The sequence below is a fragment of the Hemitrygon akajei genome, chromosome 8 (genome assembly GCF_048418815.1).
Source record: "Hemitrygon akajei chromosome 8, sHemAka1.3, whole genome shotgun sequence".
Classification (NCBI taxonomy): domain Eukaryota; kingdom Metazoa; phylum Chordata; class Chondrichthyes; order Myliobatiformes; family Dasyatidae; genus Hemitrygon; species Hemitrygon akajei.
Window position 1 is genome coordinate 139232064 of NC_133131.1, and position 19130 is coordinate 139251193.

The 19130-nt window shown below is 41.5% G+C and overlaps 1 protein-coding gene across 8 annotated transcripts in view; it reads right to left on the bottom strand.

The window, feature by feature from the left end:
- Positions 1–19130, bottom strand: part of mpp7a (MAGUK p55 scaffold protein 7a) — a 464536-nt gene that overhangs the window by 420038 nt on the left and 25368 nt on the right. For 4 of the 8 annotated variants that reach the window (XM_073054743.1, XM_073054747.1, XM_073054745.1 and 1 more), the window contains exon 1: positions 9072–9405. The exons of 2 other annotated variants lie outside the window; for them this stretch is intronic. The gene's annotated coding sequence lies outside the window, so the exon portion shown is untranslated. 2 more of the 8 variants (XM_073054742.1, XM_073054746.1) reach the window with 2 other exon arrangements.

Here is a 19130-nt window from a genome sequence, read left to right on the forward strand (position 1 = left end):
AACCAACCCAACTACAAGACAACAATGTTGACCTTCAAACAAAAGGTGAATCAAAGCAACTCACATATGTATAATGCTGAGGAGTCATAATGAAACACCATCTGGAGTATTGTGCAAAGGTCTGTTCTCCCTAACAGATATAGCTGTGACCAAAGCAAAGGAAATTTCCACCTCAGATGGTGAGTTTACCATGGAGTTTTAACAATCTGTACTCAAGTCTAGAATGATCTCTAGCGATTTGTTTATGAAACATTCTAAATTATTAAATGTGCTTCAGAATCCATAAGGCCATAACAAAGAGGAACAGAACTAGGCTATTCAGTCTATCAATTATATTATTCAATCGTGGTTGATTATTCTGAACCCCATTCTCCCAACAACCCTCCCCCCTTTAACAATCAAGGATGTGTCAACCTTGTGTCTTACAAACACACAAGGACTTGGCCTCCACAGCCCTCTATGACAACAAGTTCCAATATCACAACACAAAAGAAATTTCTCATCTCAGTTTTAAAGCCATGTCCTTTTATTATGAGACTGTGCCCTCAGATTCTAGACGTCCCTACTAACGGAAGCGTCTATGTCCAGTCCATTCAGAATATGGCAGGTTTCAATGAGACATTTCCTCATCTTTCAAGTACACGCTGAGAGGCATCAAACTCTCCTCATAGGTTAAGCTTTCATTCCTGTAATCACTTGTGAACCTCCACCAGACCTTTTCCAGGGCTAACACATCTTGCCAAAAAATCTGAATTCTTTTATACAGCTGACATTCTTTCACACTGGTGTATATAGAAACAATGGTTACTGTCTCAAAATAGGTAGCCATGCGTGGCAAAGTTCAAGAAGAAACTTCTTCACAAAAGCACCATAGATTAGTACAGCACAGAAACAGATCTTTCAGCCCACAAAGCCTGTGGCATTCCCTGCCTTTCATGTATGTCCCTAAACTCCTCTAAATGCTTGCTATTATGCCTGTTTTCACTACCTCAACTGGCAGTGCATTCAAAGCACCTAGCACGCAAGGTAAAAGGAAATGCCTCAGACAGGTGTGGGGTGGTGCATACAGTAAATGGCAAGACTCTTAGGCATCAATGTACAAAGGGATTTTGGGGTGCAAGACTACAGCTCCCTTAAAATAGGAACACAATGGATAATGAACCTTTGTTCCACCAGCCAAAGTGCTGCAATTGTTTTGGAAATTTAAAATAGAGATTCATAGACGTTTAAATATTCAGGGGTATGAAATGTGTAGCAAGGTGGAGCTAACATAGCAGAACAGATAGTAAAAATAGGAGTATACCATTCATTCACTGCTAATAAGACCACTTCTGGGTCTTCTATCTCAGCATTTTCTGCCCCCTCTCTTGTAAGAGTATTATGTAGATACAGCAGATATTAACTCAAATAAGAATCAGTATTCAATTCTTAATGTGAATTGTAAATTGCAATAAGATAAAAACTCACCCTTGCAAATAAACAGGCTGGCCAATGGACTAAAAGATATCACTGAGCATTAAGACAATGGGGTTGTGTTAAATTGGCCTGCATCAAACTCAACCAAGCCTATGGGCTAAATTATTTGCACAACTGTGACTTGAGGTCAAGCTGACAGACCAGACTGTTGTTATTTAACATGTGAAACATGGTCACAGTAGCAATGTTTTGTAGCTCTAAAACTTAAAACTAATTGAAAGAAAAAACACAGGAGCAAGATGTTGTATCTCTACTTTTAGTTTTGCTTTAACAAGGTGCGCACTTATGACTTAGTGCCGTAATGGCAAATGCCATTCACATCCTTTTACATATAACCGGCAATGAATTACGTAAGCAACAAAAAAATGCTTAATCAACCAACATATATACAAGATTACTCAATTATTGAAATACTAAATACACATCTCCCTGCTTAGCTATAAACCCCAACTCAATATAGAATGCATATATATGCAACTACTGTATAGACATCCACAGCATAGCATATTTTAAATTGTCCCATTCAGGTCTAAAGATTAATTGCTGTGAAGGATTTCTTACTCTGGTGGGACAAAAGAGGGTATCAAAAGTTTATTTCAGATTTATAAAGAATAAAAGAGAGGTGAGAGTGGATATCAGACTGTTGTAATATGATCCTGGAGAATTAAGTACCGTAATGGGGACAAAGAAATAGCAGTCAAACTTCACAAGTACTTTGCATCAGTCCTCTCTGTGGAAGACACCAGCAGCATGCAAGAAATTCAAGTGTTAGGGGATAGAAGCGCAGTTGCTATTACTAAGGAGAATATGCTTGGGAAGCTAAAAGGTCTGAAGGTAGATACGTCACCTGGACTGGATGGACTGCACCCCAGGGTTCTGTAAAGGCTAACTGAAGAGATTGTGAAGACATTAGTCACAATCCTTCAACAATCATTAGATTCTAGGACAGTTCCAGAAGACTGCAAAATTGCAAATGTCACTCCATTCTTTAAGGAGGGAGGGAGGCAGAAGGAACAAAATTATAGGCCAGTCAGTCTGACTTTAGTGGTTGGGAAGCTTTAAATGAAGTTTACAGGTACTTGGAAAGCACATGATAAAATGGGCTGAAGTCAGCATCACACACAAAATGCTGCTGGAACGCATCAGACCAGGCAGCATCTATAGAAAGAAGTACAGTTGACGTTTTGGGCCGAGACCCTTCATCAGGACTAACTGAAAGAAGAGATACTAAGAGATTTGAAAGTGGGAGTGGGAGGGGGAGATCTGAAATGATAGGAGAAGACAGGAGGGGGAGGGATGAAGCTAAGAGCTGGAAAGTTGATTGGCAAAAGGGATACAGAGCTGCAGAAGGGAAAGGATCATGGGATGGGAGGCCTAGGAAGAAAGAAAGGGGGACGGGAGCACCAGCAGGAGATGGAGAGCAGGCAAGGAGTGGTCAGCATGGTGGCCTTAAGGGAAAATCTTGCCTGACAAATTCTTTGGAATTCTTTGATGGACAAAGGAATCAAAGGATGCTGTTTACTTGGATTTCCAGAAGGACTTTACCAGGTGACAGACATGAGACTGCTAAACAAGGGAGGAGCTCGGTGTATACAAAAAAGATACTAGCATGGATAGATTAGCTGACTGGCAGGAAACAAACAAAAAAATGGGAATACAGGGACCCTTTACTGGTTGGCTGCCAATGACTCATGGATTCTGTAGGGGTTGGTGTGGAGTCCACTTCTACTCACGTTCTATGTTATTAATCTGAATGACAGATTTGATGGCTGCATGACCAAGTTTGTGAACAATACAAAAATAGGTGAAGGGGCAGTTAGTGTGGAAGAAGCAGTGAAATCGTAGAAGGACTTGGACAGATTAGGAGAATGGACAAAGCAGCTGCATCACAAAAGGGAAATATATGTTCATATACATTGGTAGAAGGAATAAAAGAACAGAAAATTTAAAAATCAGAGGTGGAAAGGCATTGGGTGTCCTAGTGCAGGATTACTTAAAAGTTAACTTGTAGGTTGAGTTGGTAGTATGGAAGACAAATGCAATGCAACATTCTTTTAAAGAGGAGTAAGAGCAAAAGTGGAACGTGTGGCTTTATTAGGCATTGGTCAGGCCATACTGGCTGTATTGTGAGCAATTCTGAGCCCAATATCTAAGGTTATGCTGCCACTGGAGACAGACCAGAGGAGGTTGACAAGAATGATCCAAGGAATGAAAGGGTTAACAGATGAGCACCCGCTGATGGCTCTGGACCTAAACTCAGTGTTGGGAAGAGAGAGGGAATCTCTCTTAAACCTAACACATATTGAAAGACCTGCATAGAGTGAACATGGTGAGGATGTTTTCAATAGTGGGAGCCTCAGATGAGAAGGCAGAGCCTCACAATAGAAGAACATCACTTTAGAATAGATTAGAAGGAATCTTGAGGGTGGTGAATCTGTGGAATTCATTGCCACAGACAGCTGTGGAAAGCAAGTAATTGAGTATATTTTAGAGGTTGACTGGTTCTTGATAAGAACATCGAAGGTTAAGGGGAGAAGACAGATAATAGACAATAGACAATAGGTGCAGGAGTACATGTGTAATAAAGTGCAACTTAATTTACATTAATTTGTGTTTGCCCTTGTAATATACTATGCTGCTACTGCAATAAAGCTGATTTTGTCAAATTTATACCCTCTATATGTATAGACAATAGGTGCAGGAGTAGGCCATTTGGCCCTTTGAGCCAGCACCGCCATTCACTGTGATCATGGCTTATCATCCACAATCAGTACCCTGTTCCTGCCTTCTCCCCATATCCCTTGACTCCGCTATCTTTAAGCACTCTAACTCTTTCTTGAAAGCATCCAGACAATTGGCCTTCACTGCCTTCTGAGGCAGAGCATTCCATAGATCCACAACTGTCTGAGTGAAAAAGTTTTTCCTCAGCTCCATTCTAAATGGCCTACCCTTTATTCTTAAACTGTGGCCTCTGGTTCTGGACTCCCCCAACATCAGAAATATGTTTCCTGCCTCTAGCATGTCCAATCCCTTAATAATCTGGTATGTTTCAATCAAATCCCCTCTCATCCTTCTAAATTCCAGTGCATACACGCCCAGTCACTCCAATCTTTCAACATATGACAGTCCCACCATTCTAGGAATCAACTTCGTGAACCTACGTTGCACTCCCTCAATAGCAAGAATGTCCTTCCTCAAATTTGGAGACCAAAACTGAACACAATACTCCAGGTGTGGTCTCACCAGGGCCCTGTACAACTGCAGAAGGACCTCTTTGCTCCTATACTCAACTCCTCTTGTTATGAAGGCCAACATGTCATTAGCTTTCTTCACTGCCTGCTGTACCTCCATGCTTACTTTCAGTGACTGATGAACAAGGACACCTAGATCTCATTGTACTTCCCCTTTTGCTAACTTGACACCATTCAGATAGTAATCACCAAAGTGGATAACCTCGCATTTATCCACATTAAACTGCATCTGCCATGCATCTGCCCACTCACCCAACCTGTCCAAGTCACCCTGCATTCTCCTCACATCCTCCTCATACCCAGTTTTGTGTCATCTGCAAATTTGCTAATGTTACTTTTAATCCTTTCATCTAAATCATTACTGTATATTCTAAATAGCTGCAGTCCCAGCACCAAGCCTTGCGTACCCCAGTAGTCACTGCCTGCCATTCTAAAAAGGACCCGTTAATCCCTACTTTGTTTCCTGTCTGCCAACCAATTTTCTATCCATGTCAGTACCCTACCCCCAATACCATCTGCTCTAATTTTGCCCACTAATCTCCTACGTGGGACCTTATCAAAGGCTTTCTGGAAGTCTAGGTACACTACATCCACTGGCTCTTCCTTGTCCATTTTCATAGTTACATCCTCAAAAAATTCCAGAAGATTAGTCAAGCATGATTTCCCCTTCGTAAATCTATGCTGACTCGGACTGATCCTTTTACTGCTATCCAAATGTGCCGTTATTTCATCTTTTATAATTGACTCCAGCATCTTCCCCACCACTTATGTCAGGCTAACTGGACTATAATTCTGTTTTCTCTCTCCCTCATTTCTTAAAAAGTGGGATAACATTGGCAACCCCAACCCCCCCCCCCCGGCCGTCAACTTTAGCTCAGTGGGTACTTCGTTCAACATTGGCTACCCTCAGGAACTGATCCTGAATTTATAGAACATTGGAAAATAATTACCAATGCATCCACGATTTCTAGAGCCACCTCTTTAATTACCCCGGGATGCAGACCATCATGCCCTGGGGATTTATCAGCCTTCAGTCCCATCAGTCTACCCAACACCATTTTCTGCCTAATGTGAATTTCCTTCAGTTCCTCTATTACCCTAGGTCCTCTAGCCACTATTACATCTGGGAGATTGGATGTGTCTTCACTAGGGAAGACACAGACAAAGTACCTGTTCAACTCGTCTGCCATTTCCTTGTTCCCCATAATAAATTCACCCGTTTCTGCCTTCAAGGGCCCAACTTTGGTCTTAACAGGACAAATGGGTTGAAGGAGAAAAATATGCCAGCCATAATTGAATGGCACAGAAGACTCAATGGGACAAATAGCCTAATTACGTTCCACTGTTGTGGTCTTACACCAATATGTGCATCAAATGCTGCTGGAAGCTTGTCAACTCAGCAAAAGCCTTTAGCCTGCCCAAAACCAGCACAGCAAGATATCCAAAGGAAATGCTGCCAACTGGCACAGGCTGCAGGAGGTGCATGCTGTGGAATGCATGGAAGCTTGGTGAAACTAATGCAAAGGGTCTGTGGGGAAGGACCACAGTTTAGGCTTCTTCCACTACCACTATATGACAGAGGGTTTGAGTTGGATGAGGAGGTTCCTCAAAAAAATGAAAGGGTCAATCACTCCGGGGGCCATACAAGTGCCAATGGTACGATGACACTACTGAATGCATTGACCATGAGCTTAGAAGTATGAACTGTTTCTTCTCTCATGTTTTTTTAGAAACACAGTGTACTTTTAAAATATAAAGATGTTGTATGCAGATCCTAGATTTTGTTGGATACGTTAAGGTACAGGGCTAACAAGCAATTAATCTTCAATGTCAAAGGAGCATTAAAGAAGAATTGCTGTCTGAAGTGATCATGCCAGTGATTCGTTTACATCAATTTTCTTTCACAAATAACCAAATCATTGCAAGATCACTTCCACAACAATAAATTTCAATTACAAATATTCCTGGCAAGGCTCATGCCACTTGGCATTAACAGTGCTCCCTTGCCAATGACAACACCCTAACCCACCCCATTCACACAGTTATCTCAGAACATTTAACTTGAAACAATGCTTTGTATCTGAACTAATGGAGTATATACAAATCAAAACAGTTTCTCAAATATTTTCTTTGGATTTCAGAAATGTTGTTGAAATAACAAATGATTGTATTTCACTCAAATTTAAACAGTATATAAAATTTAACTATACAAAAAGGGATTAATCTGTTGAAACTTCAGCCAAACAGATCACAAAACTGGAATTCAAGATCACTTTACAAATGTACCTCACTCCAAATATTGGAATCCATTTACAACTGACGATATTACAAACAGGTCAAAGCAACACATTTTTTGTAATTTAGTAATTTTGTGTCTTTGTATTGTACTGCTGCAGAACAAATTTCACAAAGTCAGTGATAATAAATCCGACTCTGAATAAACAAATGTTTCAATAAATATTCATATTTTTAATGCTACATCAACGGAGGAAACACCCCATTACACTTCCAGAGAAACACATAAGGGTGATCTCAAGAGACTGGTCTCAAAATTCTGACTTAGTTCTTCAACAAGGATACAGAGATAAATGGAAGTGCTGCTTAATCTATAAAAACAAACTGAAGTTACACATTTTTTTTAAAAAAGTAAATGTTATTTTCAAAGTTCTTTTTCACATGTATAGCCTCACCTGATGGATGTGCAAATGAACTTCATTGTACAATTTATGTTACAGGCAGCCATCAGAAATTATAAAAATTGCTGAGCATACAAATTGAAAATGCACCAACACAAAACATTCACCAAGAGCGTTAATGAAAGTGATTTAATATAACAATGTGCATACACACAGTGCTTTTAATATTGATAGCAGTCCAAGAAAATTGCACAGTTGTCATCAGGGATATATTCAAGGAGCCAAAGGATTAGAATTGCTAATTCAGAGTTAACCCAAAGCAGTTTTGAAGGAAGTGGAAAAGCAAATTCAGGAAGATAATTCCAGATCTCCTATTTAGATGGCTGAAGGCACAATATTGCAAAAACAGCAACTACACCAACTAAAGAATGCAAGGGTCCAAGAAGTTGAAGGACTGTTGGGAGATACAAAGGGAATAGAAGGATCATAATCAGATTTGAATATTTATTATTTATCGAGATACCTTGTGGAAGGGGCCCTTCTGGCCACAACAACCCACCAACTGGTAGGTCATTGGTTTGTTGGAGGAAACCCACGCAGTCAAGGGGAGAACTTACAAACACCTTACAGGCAGTGGCGGGAATTGAACCCTGATTACAGACTGCAGCGGAGGCCAATTCCATAGGTATACTTAAGGCAGAAATTGATTGTTTCCTGTTCGCTCAGAGCATCAGAGGAAATGGTAAGAAGGTAGGTGTATGGGCATCACTGTACGAACATAGGTGGGAAGAGATTGAACAAGGGGGATAAGACATACGAACATAGGTGGGAAGAGAATGTATGGGGTTGAGTGAGATTCATGATCAGCCATGAAGGAATGGGCTGAATTCTGCTCCTATGTCTTATGGTCACTGGTACCGTACAGCATTGTGCTAACCACTACACTACCATGCACCCAATATGAATGAGGCTTTGGATTTCAAAATGAAACAATGTCAGACTAAGAGCTCAATCATGATGGCTAGATAGAACTTGGATACTCAAGTTCTTAAACTCAGAAAACTACTTAAAGTAACAGCCGAGCAGTGCTGAGTAAAATGGAATTTGGAATTTAGCAATCAATATGTTTTGGTATAGATCGAGTCAAGTGATACTGAAGTTAAATCACAAATGGTTTAGAAACAGTCCGAATTGGCCCGAGACAACAGTTGAAGAAAGCAACGAATTCAATGTTCGGAGGGAATCCAGGGCTTAATGTATCAATGATTTACTCAACTTACATTTTTTGTATCTTAGCAATTTGTGATCGAACATCCATATAAATGTTAAGACATGATGTAGATTATACATATCAATACTTAACTAGAACATATACAATTAAACCTTTACTTGTAAATTCTGCTGTTGCACGTCGCTCTACGTTTGCAATGTTCAAGACATTTGAGAAAGGTCCCTGCATTACCTCCACCCCTTAAAATGGTGCGAAATCGTTTCAGAATTTTCCTGGCCTTTTACCTCCTCGGACAGACAAAAATGTCTAAATCAACAAAAACATCCGATTTGCGAAGATCTAGAATTAACTTTACAAGGACCGTCTCAATCAAAGATTATTCCAGAGTATCGCAGGTTATTCGCCCCTTAGAAATGAAGGCGCATCGCAAAATACAAGCGTAAGCTTCGGTCAGATTTTTTTTAAAAGGTTAATTACCTCTGAACCGAGTCTAAGGCGGCTTAGAGAAGGTTACATCCAAAGAGAAAAGCTTGGCGGTGCATTCATTTCGCCTCGAAATCTTACAAATTAAAAGAGAGGGAAGGGACGAGAGTATAAAACAACAACGGCTGCCCCCAGCTGCCACTCCTTCAGTAGCGTGTGCGCGCAGGAGCCTACGTTAGGGTTGCCGCACTGGTTTACACCGCTCCAGGTGTAAAGGCTTGTCGGCTTACACGCTCGCTGACTCGTCGTGCCGCGTTCCACCCTCCCCCGGGAATGAAACCAACGCGACGAAGCGAGGTGAACCGAACCGTCCCCCTCCACTTGTTCTGGGCCACCCACCTCTCGCTCCGATTCGCTCGCTGCTGCGGCTGCGCACTGAGACTCCGCCCGGCGCACAGGGCGATGACGTCACGCGCCGACCAGCCCGTGCGTCGCCGGGCAACCAATAACGTAAAGCCGCGGACTGGTCATTCATTCACCTTGGCAAGTCGAGAGGAGGCTAATCTGTCCATTCGGACCAAACACGAGTCAAATAACACTGCCCTTCCTGGAAATGTGCTGAACGTACTTTGTAACGCAGGTAGCAAAAGTGGAGCAACAACTTTCGCGATCGATGGTTCAGATTCGAGGCCATTAGGATTTAGGTATTGATTTCGCAACGTTTTTAAGTTCTTCGTTTCCAGGATGACACCCTTATTTCAGAGCACTAATCAGCGTTTTCCCCCAAATTATTGTTAAATTAAGACAAGCCAAATAAGGGTTTCGGGGTGTCCTAAGCAACAAACTAATTCTAACCCCGTTGATCTTTAACTTCTATTCGGAACTCCGTTCCCAAACCTTTAATTGATTCTTCAAGCTAGCAACTGGATGAAACTAAACCATGGTGTTCGCATTATCGTACTTGACTCTAGGATATGCTTTAATAAGCATTTTCGTGCTAACACATTGTACAAATTCAACTATCTTTTGTTTCATCTCTTCCACTGCTGGAACGACATCCCATGTAATTGTCAATTCCGACTGTCTGTTCCAACTAATTCCCCAATTACCTCTGCATTCTACTCGGCGTCAGTTTGATGTCGGGCTGTGCTTGTCAGCTTAAGTCGGCTCCCGGTTAATTAAGACACACACCCATGTTATCAAATCTTTCCCGGTCTCCTCCAATTAGTTATTTTCCATCCTTATAACCGATTAAGGTATCTGTATTCCTCAATTCTGACCATTTGATCGCTCTCTCACCTCTCACAATCCAGTGATCATTAATGGAGAATGTGTGGAGCAGGTTAAGACCTACAAGTATCTGGGAGTACAGTTAGACGAGAAGCTAGACTGGACTGCCAACACAGATGCCTTGTGCAGGAAGGCACAGAGTCGACTGTACTTCCTTAGAAGGTTGGCGTCATTCAATGTCTGTAGTGAGATGCTGAAGATGTTCTATAGGTCAGTTGTGGAGAGCGCCCTCTTCTTTGTGGTGGCGTGTTGGGGAGGCAGCATTAAGAAGAGGGACGCCTCACGTCTTAATAAGCTGGTAAGGAAGGCGGGCTCTGTCGTGGGCAAAGTACTGGAGAGTTTAACATCGGTAGCTGAGCGAAGGGCGCTGAGTAGGCTACGGTCAATTATGGAAAACCCTGAACATCCTCTACATAGCACCATCCAGAGACAGAGAAGCAGTTTCAGCGACGGGTTGCTATCGATGCAATGCTCCTCAGACAGGATGAAGAGATCAATACTCCCCAATGCCATTCGGCTTTACAATTCAACCGCCAGGAGTAAGATATGTTAAAGTGCCGGGGTTAGGACTCAATGTATTTAAGTAAACTACTTAAGAACTTTTTAAAAGCTATTATTAATGCTTTTTGAGAGGGTGATTTTAGATGCATATCATATTTTTACTGAGTTAAGTATTGTATGTAATTAGTTTTGCTACAATAAGTGTATGGGACATTGGAAAAAATGTTGAATTTCCCCATGGGGATGAATAAAGTATCTATCTATCTATCTATCTACCAATATCATCACCTAGAATAAAAGGTGCGGGAGAAACAGCAGGAAAGCAGTACTAAGTCCAGATGAAGCATCTTGATGAAAGGTCCTGCTTGAATCTCTATGGCTCCTTCTAGAAGTGACAGAGTAAGTTGTGCAGATGCTTCCCGGCTCTAGTGATCGCTTTCAATACAGACCTCTGGTGCTGTCTGTTTGGAGCTTTTTTTCATATACTCCTTGGAATACATTGATTTTGCCATGTGCTCTGATTTCTTCTGAGTGATCAAAGGCATGCTGGTCAGCACGTTAATTGGCTGATATAAATTGGCCCAAGTGCAGAACAGTGACAGGAGAATCAAAGTGCTGTGATCAGCATGCTATAGAAGAGATTATAGGGGAAATAAGTGGTGTAATGGGATCGATTGAATTGTTCCGAGAGCTCAGTTTCCTCTTAAAATGTTATATGAAAATATAAAATATAGAATTTATTGTTCTTGATTGATTGATCCTCGCTACATTTTTCTGGATTAAAAATTATAGTTTTGCTGCAACATATGGCTGACAATGAATTTTCTTCCCATGGATGACTATCTCTTGGGAGATGAAGTGATCTTTGCTAAGTCACCTCTGCATTTTCAATACAATTTCAGGATTGCAGTTGATATAAAATAGATGTGATGTTGGCAATAGAGTGCACTTGTCATTCATAAATGTCAACAGTGAACAATATTGCACCTTCTGACACTGAGGGGTTCTTTATATTAGTGGGTGGGTGTCATCTCATGATAACATCAAATTATGTTAATTAGACCATTATACTGGTACCAGCACTGTGAAAGTTAACTAATTAATCTCAGATCCACCCCAACCCACCATCTACGTATTTCACATTTTAACCTCTTCGAGTATCTATCTGATTCTCTCTTGGAAGTTAACGTTGCATTTGGATCTGGATCCGCACGTAAAAGCACCGTATTTCATATTGTTACAACTCAGTAAGACAATATATCTCCTTATTTTCCTTCTGATTCTTTTGTTAAATAGTTTAAATCCACATCCTTGGGTTACTGATACTTTGGCAACAGGGGATTAAATATTCTAAGTCTCTCAGAGAACTTAATATTTTTAACATATTTGTGAAATCTCCCCTTTACTTTCTCTCCACTCCAAACCAATCAACTGTAGAGGACAGAGAGCAATGCTGTTGTAAATACACACGTCCACACCTCTTTCAAGATCCCCAGTCGGTAGACACTTAGTAGCCCCTCCAGAAATACATTCTAATGTTATGGATTGCTCTTACATAATCACGTGCCATATGCTGTACTCGCTGACTCAGCTCTCTTGTTAATGGCTTGTACTAAACATATGGGACCATCTCCACACTCTGCTGATGATTTATGTGAACAATGGCTATCAACAAGTAAGCAAGTATTTTATGAGATCCAGTCTGAGCAATTACAACTATAAATTTGCCCCTAAGCTCAACAAGACAGACGTGTGCCTGAATAACCATTGGTTCTGTGAAATGTTGCAGTCGGAGGTTCCCACCTGTTTCAAAAGGCTGACATTCATACCAGTGCGCGAAAAGAGCAAGGTGAGCTGCCTCAGTGACTTTTGCCCAGTGGCGCGCACATCTACTGCGATGAAGTGCTTTAAGCGGTTGGAATCAAGTCCTGCCTAAGCAAGACCTGGATCTGCTGCAATTTTCCTATCGCCTGTACGTCTACAGCGGATGCAATGTCATTCACTCTCAAAGCAACCCTGAACAATAGTGATACCCACGTCCGGCTGCTGTTTATTGACTACAGCTCAGCGTCCAACACAATCATGCCCTCACTTTTAATCAACGAACTTCAAAACCTGGGCCTCTTTACCTGACTCTGCAATTTCCCCAACAAGAGACTAGTCAGTGCTGATCGGAAATAGCATCTCTTCCTTGCTGACAATCAAAACTGACACACCTCAAGCAAGAGAAAATCTGCAGATGCTGGAAATCCAAGCAACACACAAAAGTGCTGGAGGAACCCAGCAAGCCAGGCAGCATCAATGGAAAAAAAAGTACAGTCGACATTTCAGGCCAAGACCCTTCAGCAGGACTGGAGAAAAAAAGATGAGGATTAGATATAAAAGATGGGGGAGAGGAGAGAGAAACACAAGGTGATTGGTGAAACTGGGAGGGGGAGGGATAAAGTAAAGACCTGGGAAGTTGATTGTTAAAAGAGATACAGGGCTGGAGAAGTGGAGTCCGCTAGGAGAGAACAGAAGGCCATGGAAGAAATAAAAGGGGAGAGGATTACTAGAGGGAGGCGATGGCAGGTAAGGAGATAAGGTGAGAGTGGGGAATGGTGAAAGAGAGGTGGGGGGGGGCATTATCAGAAGTTCGAGAAATCGTTGTTCATGCTATCAGGTTGGAGGCTGTCCAAATAGAATATAAGGTGTTGTTCCTTCACCCTGAGTGTGGCCTCATCGTGATAGTAAAGGAGGCCATGGATTGACATATTGAAATTGGAAATGGGAAGTGGAATTAACATGGGTGGCCACTGGGAGATCCCACTTAATTCTGGAGTTTAAGGATGTGTGCTTATCCCACTGCTCTACTCTCTCTGCACCCAAGAATTAGTGGCTAGGCACAGCTCAAATGCCTTTTGTAAATTTACCAATGACACAACTATTGTTGGCAGAATTTCTGATAATGATGAGCAGCTGAACAGGAGTGAGGTAGATCATTTGGTTGAGTGATGTCACAGCATGTCATTAGGACCAAGGAATTGATTGTGGAGAACACACACCAGTCCTCATCAAGGAATCAGTAGTGGAAAGAGTGAGTAGATGTTCCTGGATGTCAACGTCTCTGAGCATCTTTCCTGGGCCCAGCATATTGATGCAATTACAGAAAAGGCACAACAGTAGCTATATTTCATTCCCAGTTTGAGGAGAATTGGTATGTCACCAGACACTCACAGATTTCTACAGATGTACCATTGTCAGCATTCTAACTGGTTCTATCATTATATGGTTTGGATGGCCACTTCACAGGTTTGAAAAAGCTGATGAAAGTTGAAAGCTCAGCTAGCTCCATCACGAGGATTCCCAGGTCCTTTTGCACCTCGGAGCTCTGAAAGTTTGGAGAGGATGGAACTTTATTCAGGTCCACCGCCCGCAGGAGTGGTTCGTGGCAGCGTAACAGAACTTTCACCAGAAGCCAATGGGTGTTTGGGATGAAAGAGCAAATTAAAAGAAGGCAGGGGCTGTCATCTGAATGGACAAAATCAGAGTTTAAATCTTAAGGCTTTATCTCTTTGAGGCTTCTGCAAAGAAATGCTTCACTCGGAGAAAGCAAAAGAAAGAAAAGCTCAATTTTTTCCCCTCCTTTATATTTGCTCAGCTAGGTAGAGATGACAGGCAGGATAGTGCAATGCTCCTCTAGAGGAATGTGGGAAGGCAGGGCGACCTCCAGGGTCCCTGACAACTACTGCTGTGAGAAGTTTATCCAGTTGCAGCTTCTAACAAACCACATTAAAGAGTTGGAGCTGGAACTGGATAAACTCCGGATCATTCAGGAGGCTGAAGGGGTGATAGAACATATAGAGAGGTAGTGCCACCCAAGGTGCAGGACACAGAAAGGGTGACAGTTAGGAAGGGGAGAAGTATTAAGAAGCCAGTGCAGAGTATCTCTGTGGCCATCCCCTTTAACAACAGCTATGTCACTTTGGATATTGTTGGGAGGTGACCTAACAGAGGAAAGTCACAGTGGTGGGGTCTCTGGCACAGAGTCTGCCTCTGTGACTGAGATTGGGTGTGGGAAGATGAGGCACACTGTGGTGACGGGGGATCTGTTCATTAGGGGAACTGACAGGAGGATCTGTGGGTGAGAACGAGTTTCCCAGATGGTATGTTGCCTGCTGGGTGGCAGAGTCTGAGATATTTCAGATTGAGTCCTCAGCATTCTTAAGTGGGAGAGTGAATAGCCAGAAGTTGTGGTTCATGTAGGTACCAATGACATGGGTGCCATGGTAAGTTAAAGGTCAGGACCTCCAGGGTTGTGATTTCAGGGTTGATATTCATGCCACATGCTAGTGAGGCCAGAACTAGGAAGATTATACAGTTAAATACGTGGCTAAGGAGTTGGTTCAGGAGGGAGGACATAAGATTTTTGAATCATTGGACTCTTTCAGAGAAGGTGGGAACTATATAGAAGGGATGGTTTGTAGCTGAACTGGAAGGGGACTAATATCCTAGTGGGAAGGTTTGTTAATGCTGCATGGTGTAGTTGGAAGGTTTGTTAATGCTGCATGATGGGGTTTAAACTAGAGTTGCAGGAGGATGGGAACCAGAGTGCCAGAACAATTTGTGGAGAGGTTCTGGAAGCAGATGTTGCGAAGACCTCCAAGTTAGTAATCAAAAGGTTGAGCATGGTGTGATAAAATACGAAAGGGTGAGTACAGGACTGAAGGTGTTGTATCTGAATGTGCACAGTATAAGGAATAAGGTGGGTAAACTTGCAGATGTTATAGACATCATGGAATCAAGACTGAAAGATTATAGCTGGGAGCTTAATGTTCAAGAATACACATTGTATCAAAAGGACAGGTATGAAGGCAGAGAGGGTGGCATGGGTCTGTTGGATAAAAAGAAATCAAATCATTAGAAAGAGGTGACATAGAGTCAGAAGGTGTGGAATCATTATGGATAGAGGTAAGACTGCATGGATAAAAAGATCTTAATGGGAGTTGTATGCAGACGCCCAAACAGTAGTAAGGACGTTACCTACAAATTATAATGGGAGATAGAAAGTGCATTCCAAAAGAGCAATGTTACGATTCATGGGAGTCATCAATATGCAGGAAGATTGGAAAAATCAGGTTGGTGCTTGATTCCGGGAGGGGGAATTTCTAGAGTGCCTACGAGATGGCTTTTTAGAGCAGCTCGTGGTTCAGCCCAAAAGAGGATCAGTTATCCTGGATTGGGTATTGTGCAATAAACCAGAATTGATTAGAGCGCTTTGGGTAAAAGAACCATTGGGGCATGTGATTGTAATGTGATCAATTCACCCTGAAACTTGAGAAGGAGAAGCTAAAGTCAGATGTATTGGTATTACAGTAGAGTAAAGGGAATTGCAGAGGCATGAGAGAGGAATTGATTGGGAAACAACACCGGCAAGGATGGTGCCAGAGCAGCAATGGCTGGAATTTTTGGAAGGGACAAGATATATACATACCAAAGAGGAAGTATTCTAAAGGAAGGATGACACAACTGTGGCTAACAAGAGAAGTCAAAGCCAACATAAAAGCCAAAGGGAGGGCACATAATAGAGCATAATTAGTCGGAAGTTAGAGAATTGGGAAGCTTTTAAAAACCAACAGAAGGCAAATAAAAAAAGTCATTAAAGTAAAGATGGAATACTAAAGTAAGCTAGCCAATAATATTAAAAGGAATATCAGACATTTCTTTAGATACATAAAGTGTAAAAGAGAGGTAAAAGTGGATATCGGACTGCTGGAAAAAGGTGCTAGAAGGGTAGTAATGGAAGACAACAAAATAGCGTTTTGCATTAGTCTTCACTGTGGAAAATACTAGCAGTATAGTGGAAGCTCCAGGTTTCAGGGGGCATGAAGTGTCTGAAGTTACTATAATGAGAAGGTTCTTGAGAAACTGAAAGGTCTTAATGTAGATAAGTCTTATGGACTACAAGGTATACACCCCAGAGTTCTGAAAGAGGTGGCTGAAGAGATTCTGGAGGCATTAATAATGATCTTTAAAGAATCACTAGATTCCAGAAAATTGCAAATGTCAACAACTCTTCAAGAAGGGAGAGAGGCAGAAGGAAGGAAATTATAGGCCAACACGAGGAAATCTGCAGATGCTGGAAATTCAAGCAACACACACAAAATGCTGGTGGAATGCAGCAGGCCAGGTGGTATCTATAGGAAGAAGTAGAGTCAACGTTTTGGGCCAAGACCCTTCATCAGGACTAAATGAAAGAAGAGATCGTAAGAGATTTGAAAGTGGGAGTAGGAGGATGAGATCCAAAATGATAGGACAAGACAGGAGGGGGAGGGATGAAGCTAAGAGCTGGAAAGTTGATTGGCAAAAGGGATACACAGCTGGAGAAGGGAGAGGATCATGGGACGGGAGGCCTAGAGAGGAAGAAAGGGGGAGGGGAGCACCAGAGGGAGATAGGGAGAAGGCAAAGAGTGATTGTGAGAGAGACAGAGAGAAAAAAGAAAAAAAGGGAAAAATAATAATATAAATAAATAAGGGATGGGGTAAGAAGGGGAGGGGGGCATTAACTTAAGTTAGAGAAATCAATGTTCATTCCATCAGGTTTGAGGCTACCTATACGGAATATAAGGTATTGTTACTCCAACCTGAGTGTGGTTTCATCTTGACAGTAGAGGAGGCCATGGATAGACATATCAGAATGGGTATTCAGAATGTTCCAAATTTACATTCCCAAGTTCCTGTTTAATAACATAAGTTGCTCTTCCCCAGTTAAATAATTTGCATACCTTCTGCTCCTATCCCTGTCCACAGCTAGGGTAGACATCAGGGAGTTGTGGAAAGTGTCTTTGGAATGCTCACCCATTGAGAGATCTGACATCTGATCAGTTCCTCGTACCAGATCCAATATGACCTCTCCTCTAGTCAGCCTGTCTATATATTGTGTCAGAAATTCTTCCTGGACACACCTATCATTTTTCTTCACATGTGTAATTTGGATAATATTTTAACAGAAATAGAAAACAGAAAATGGTACATCTACTCAGCAGATCAGGCAACATTTGTGCAAAATGAAGCAATTAACATTTCAGCACCAAATGCAGTAAGTAGAATGACAAAATACCTTTTGCTGTGGATGAAATGAATTCCGTCACTGTCACAATTACCCACCATCCTTTTCCATTCATCTCTCTTAAGTGATGTAACAAAAAATATTGTGTCCTGTCTTGCTGTCATGTCTACTTCACGGGAACAACCATATATTATTTCCTTTGTATAGATATTAGCTCTTCTAAGTCTCTAGTTTTGAATGTTTTGTGCAGACACCAGCTTTAGTCATGGGAATACCTTGGGGAAAATTCCTTCTCACCCAGTACTGAATGTTAGACAAAGTATGACAAATTGAAACCAATGTTAGATTGATTTGAACTTGAAGGTAAGGGTAAAGTACGACTGGAGATTGAGAGAATGCACATAGATCCTGGAGACACAAGAGGCTGCAGATGCTAGAATAAGGAGTAAAAAACAATCTGTTGCAGGAACTCAGCAGATTGTGAAATATCTGTAACAAAAAGGGATGGTTGATTTTTCAGGGTTGAGACCTTGCATCAATGCTGTTTATTCTACTAATTGATTGACACTGTTCTGTAGACTAAGGTTTCTTTCATCACTATCAACACTATCACCAACAAGTGTAGATTTCCTCTGGATGTTCTGCATCTTCCCCCGTTCCAAAGACATACCAGTTGGTAGGTTAATTGGTCAGTGTAATTTGTCCCGTAATGTGGCTAGTGTTAAATTGGGGGTTGCTGGGCGGCACAGCTTGAAGGGCCTAGTGCATGCTATATCTCAAACAAATAAATAAATACATTTTTTATTTGCAAACTTACTCATCACAGTTTCTACATCTAGATTGCTAACGTCTATAACAAACATCGGTGATCCCAGCACCAATAACCACATTATACCACTTGTTCTAATTGCAAAATCCCTTAATCATCACCTTCTGCTTTCTGCCACCAAGCCAAATATTTTGGATCCAAATACCCAGGATCTACTTGAAACATCTCTATGTAGCATTGAGTCAAATACTTTTCTAAGTCCATGGAGGCTACTTTAACTACAATACCCTCATCCTCATCAACAACTTAATTACCTTTGAAAGAAAAATCAATTAAATGAGTCAGTCTAGATCTCCCCTTAACAAAGCCAGGCCTACATCTCCAAATGCAGATTAATCCTGGCCTCAGAATTTTTTCCCAATAATTTGTCTCACAGACATACAATTACTACACTTAACCCTTCTTAAAGAAAGGAACCACATTTGCTGTCACCAGTCTATTTATT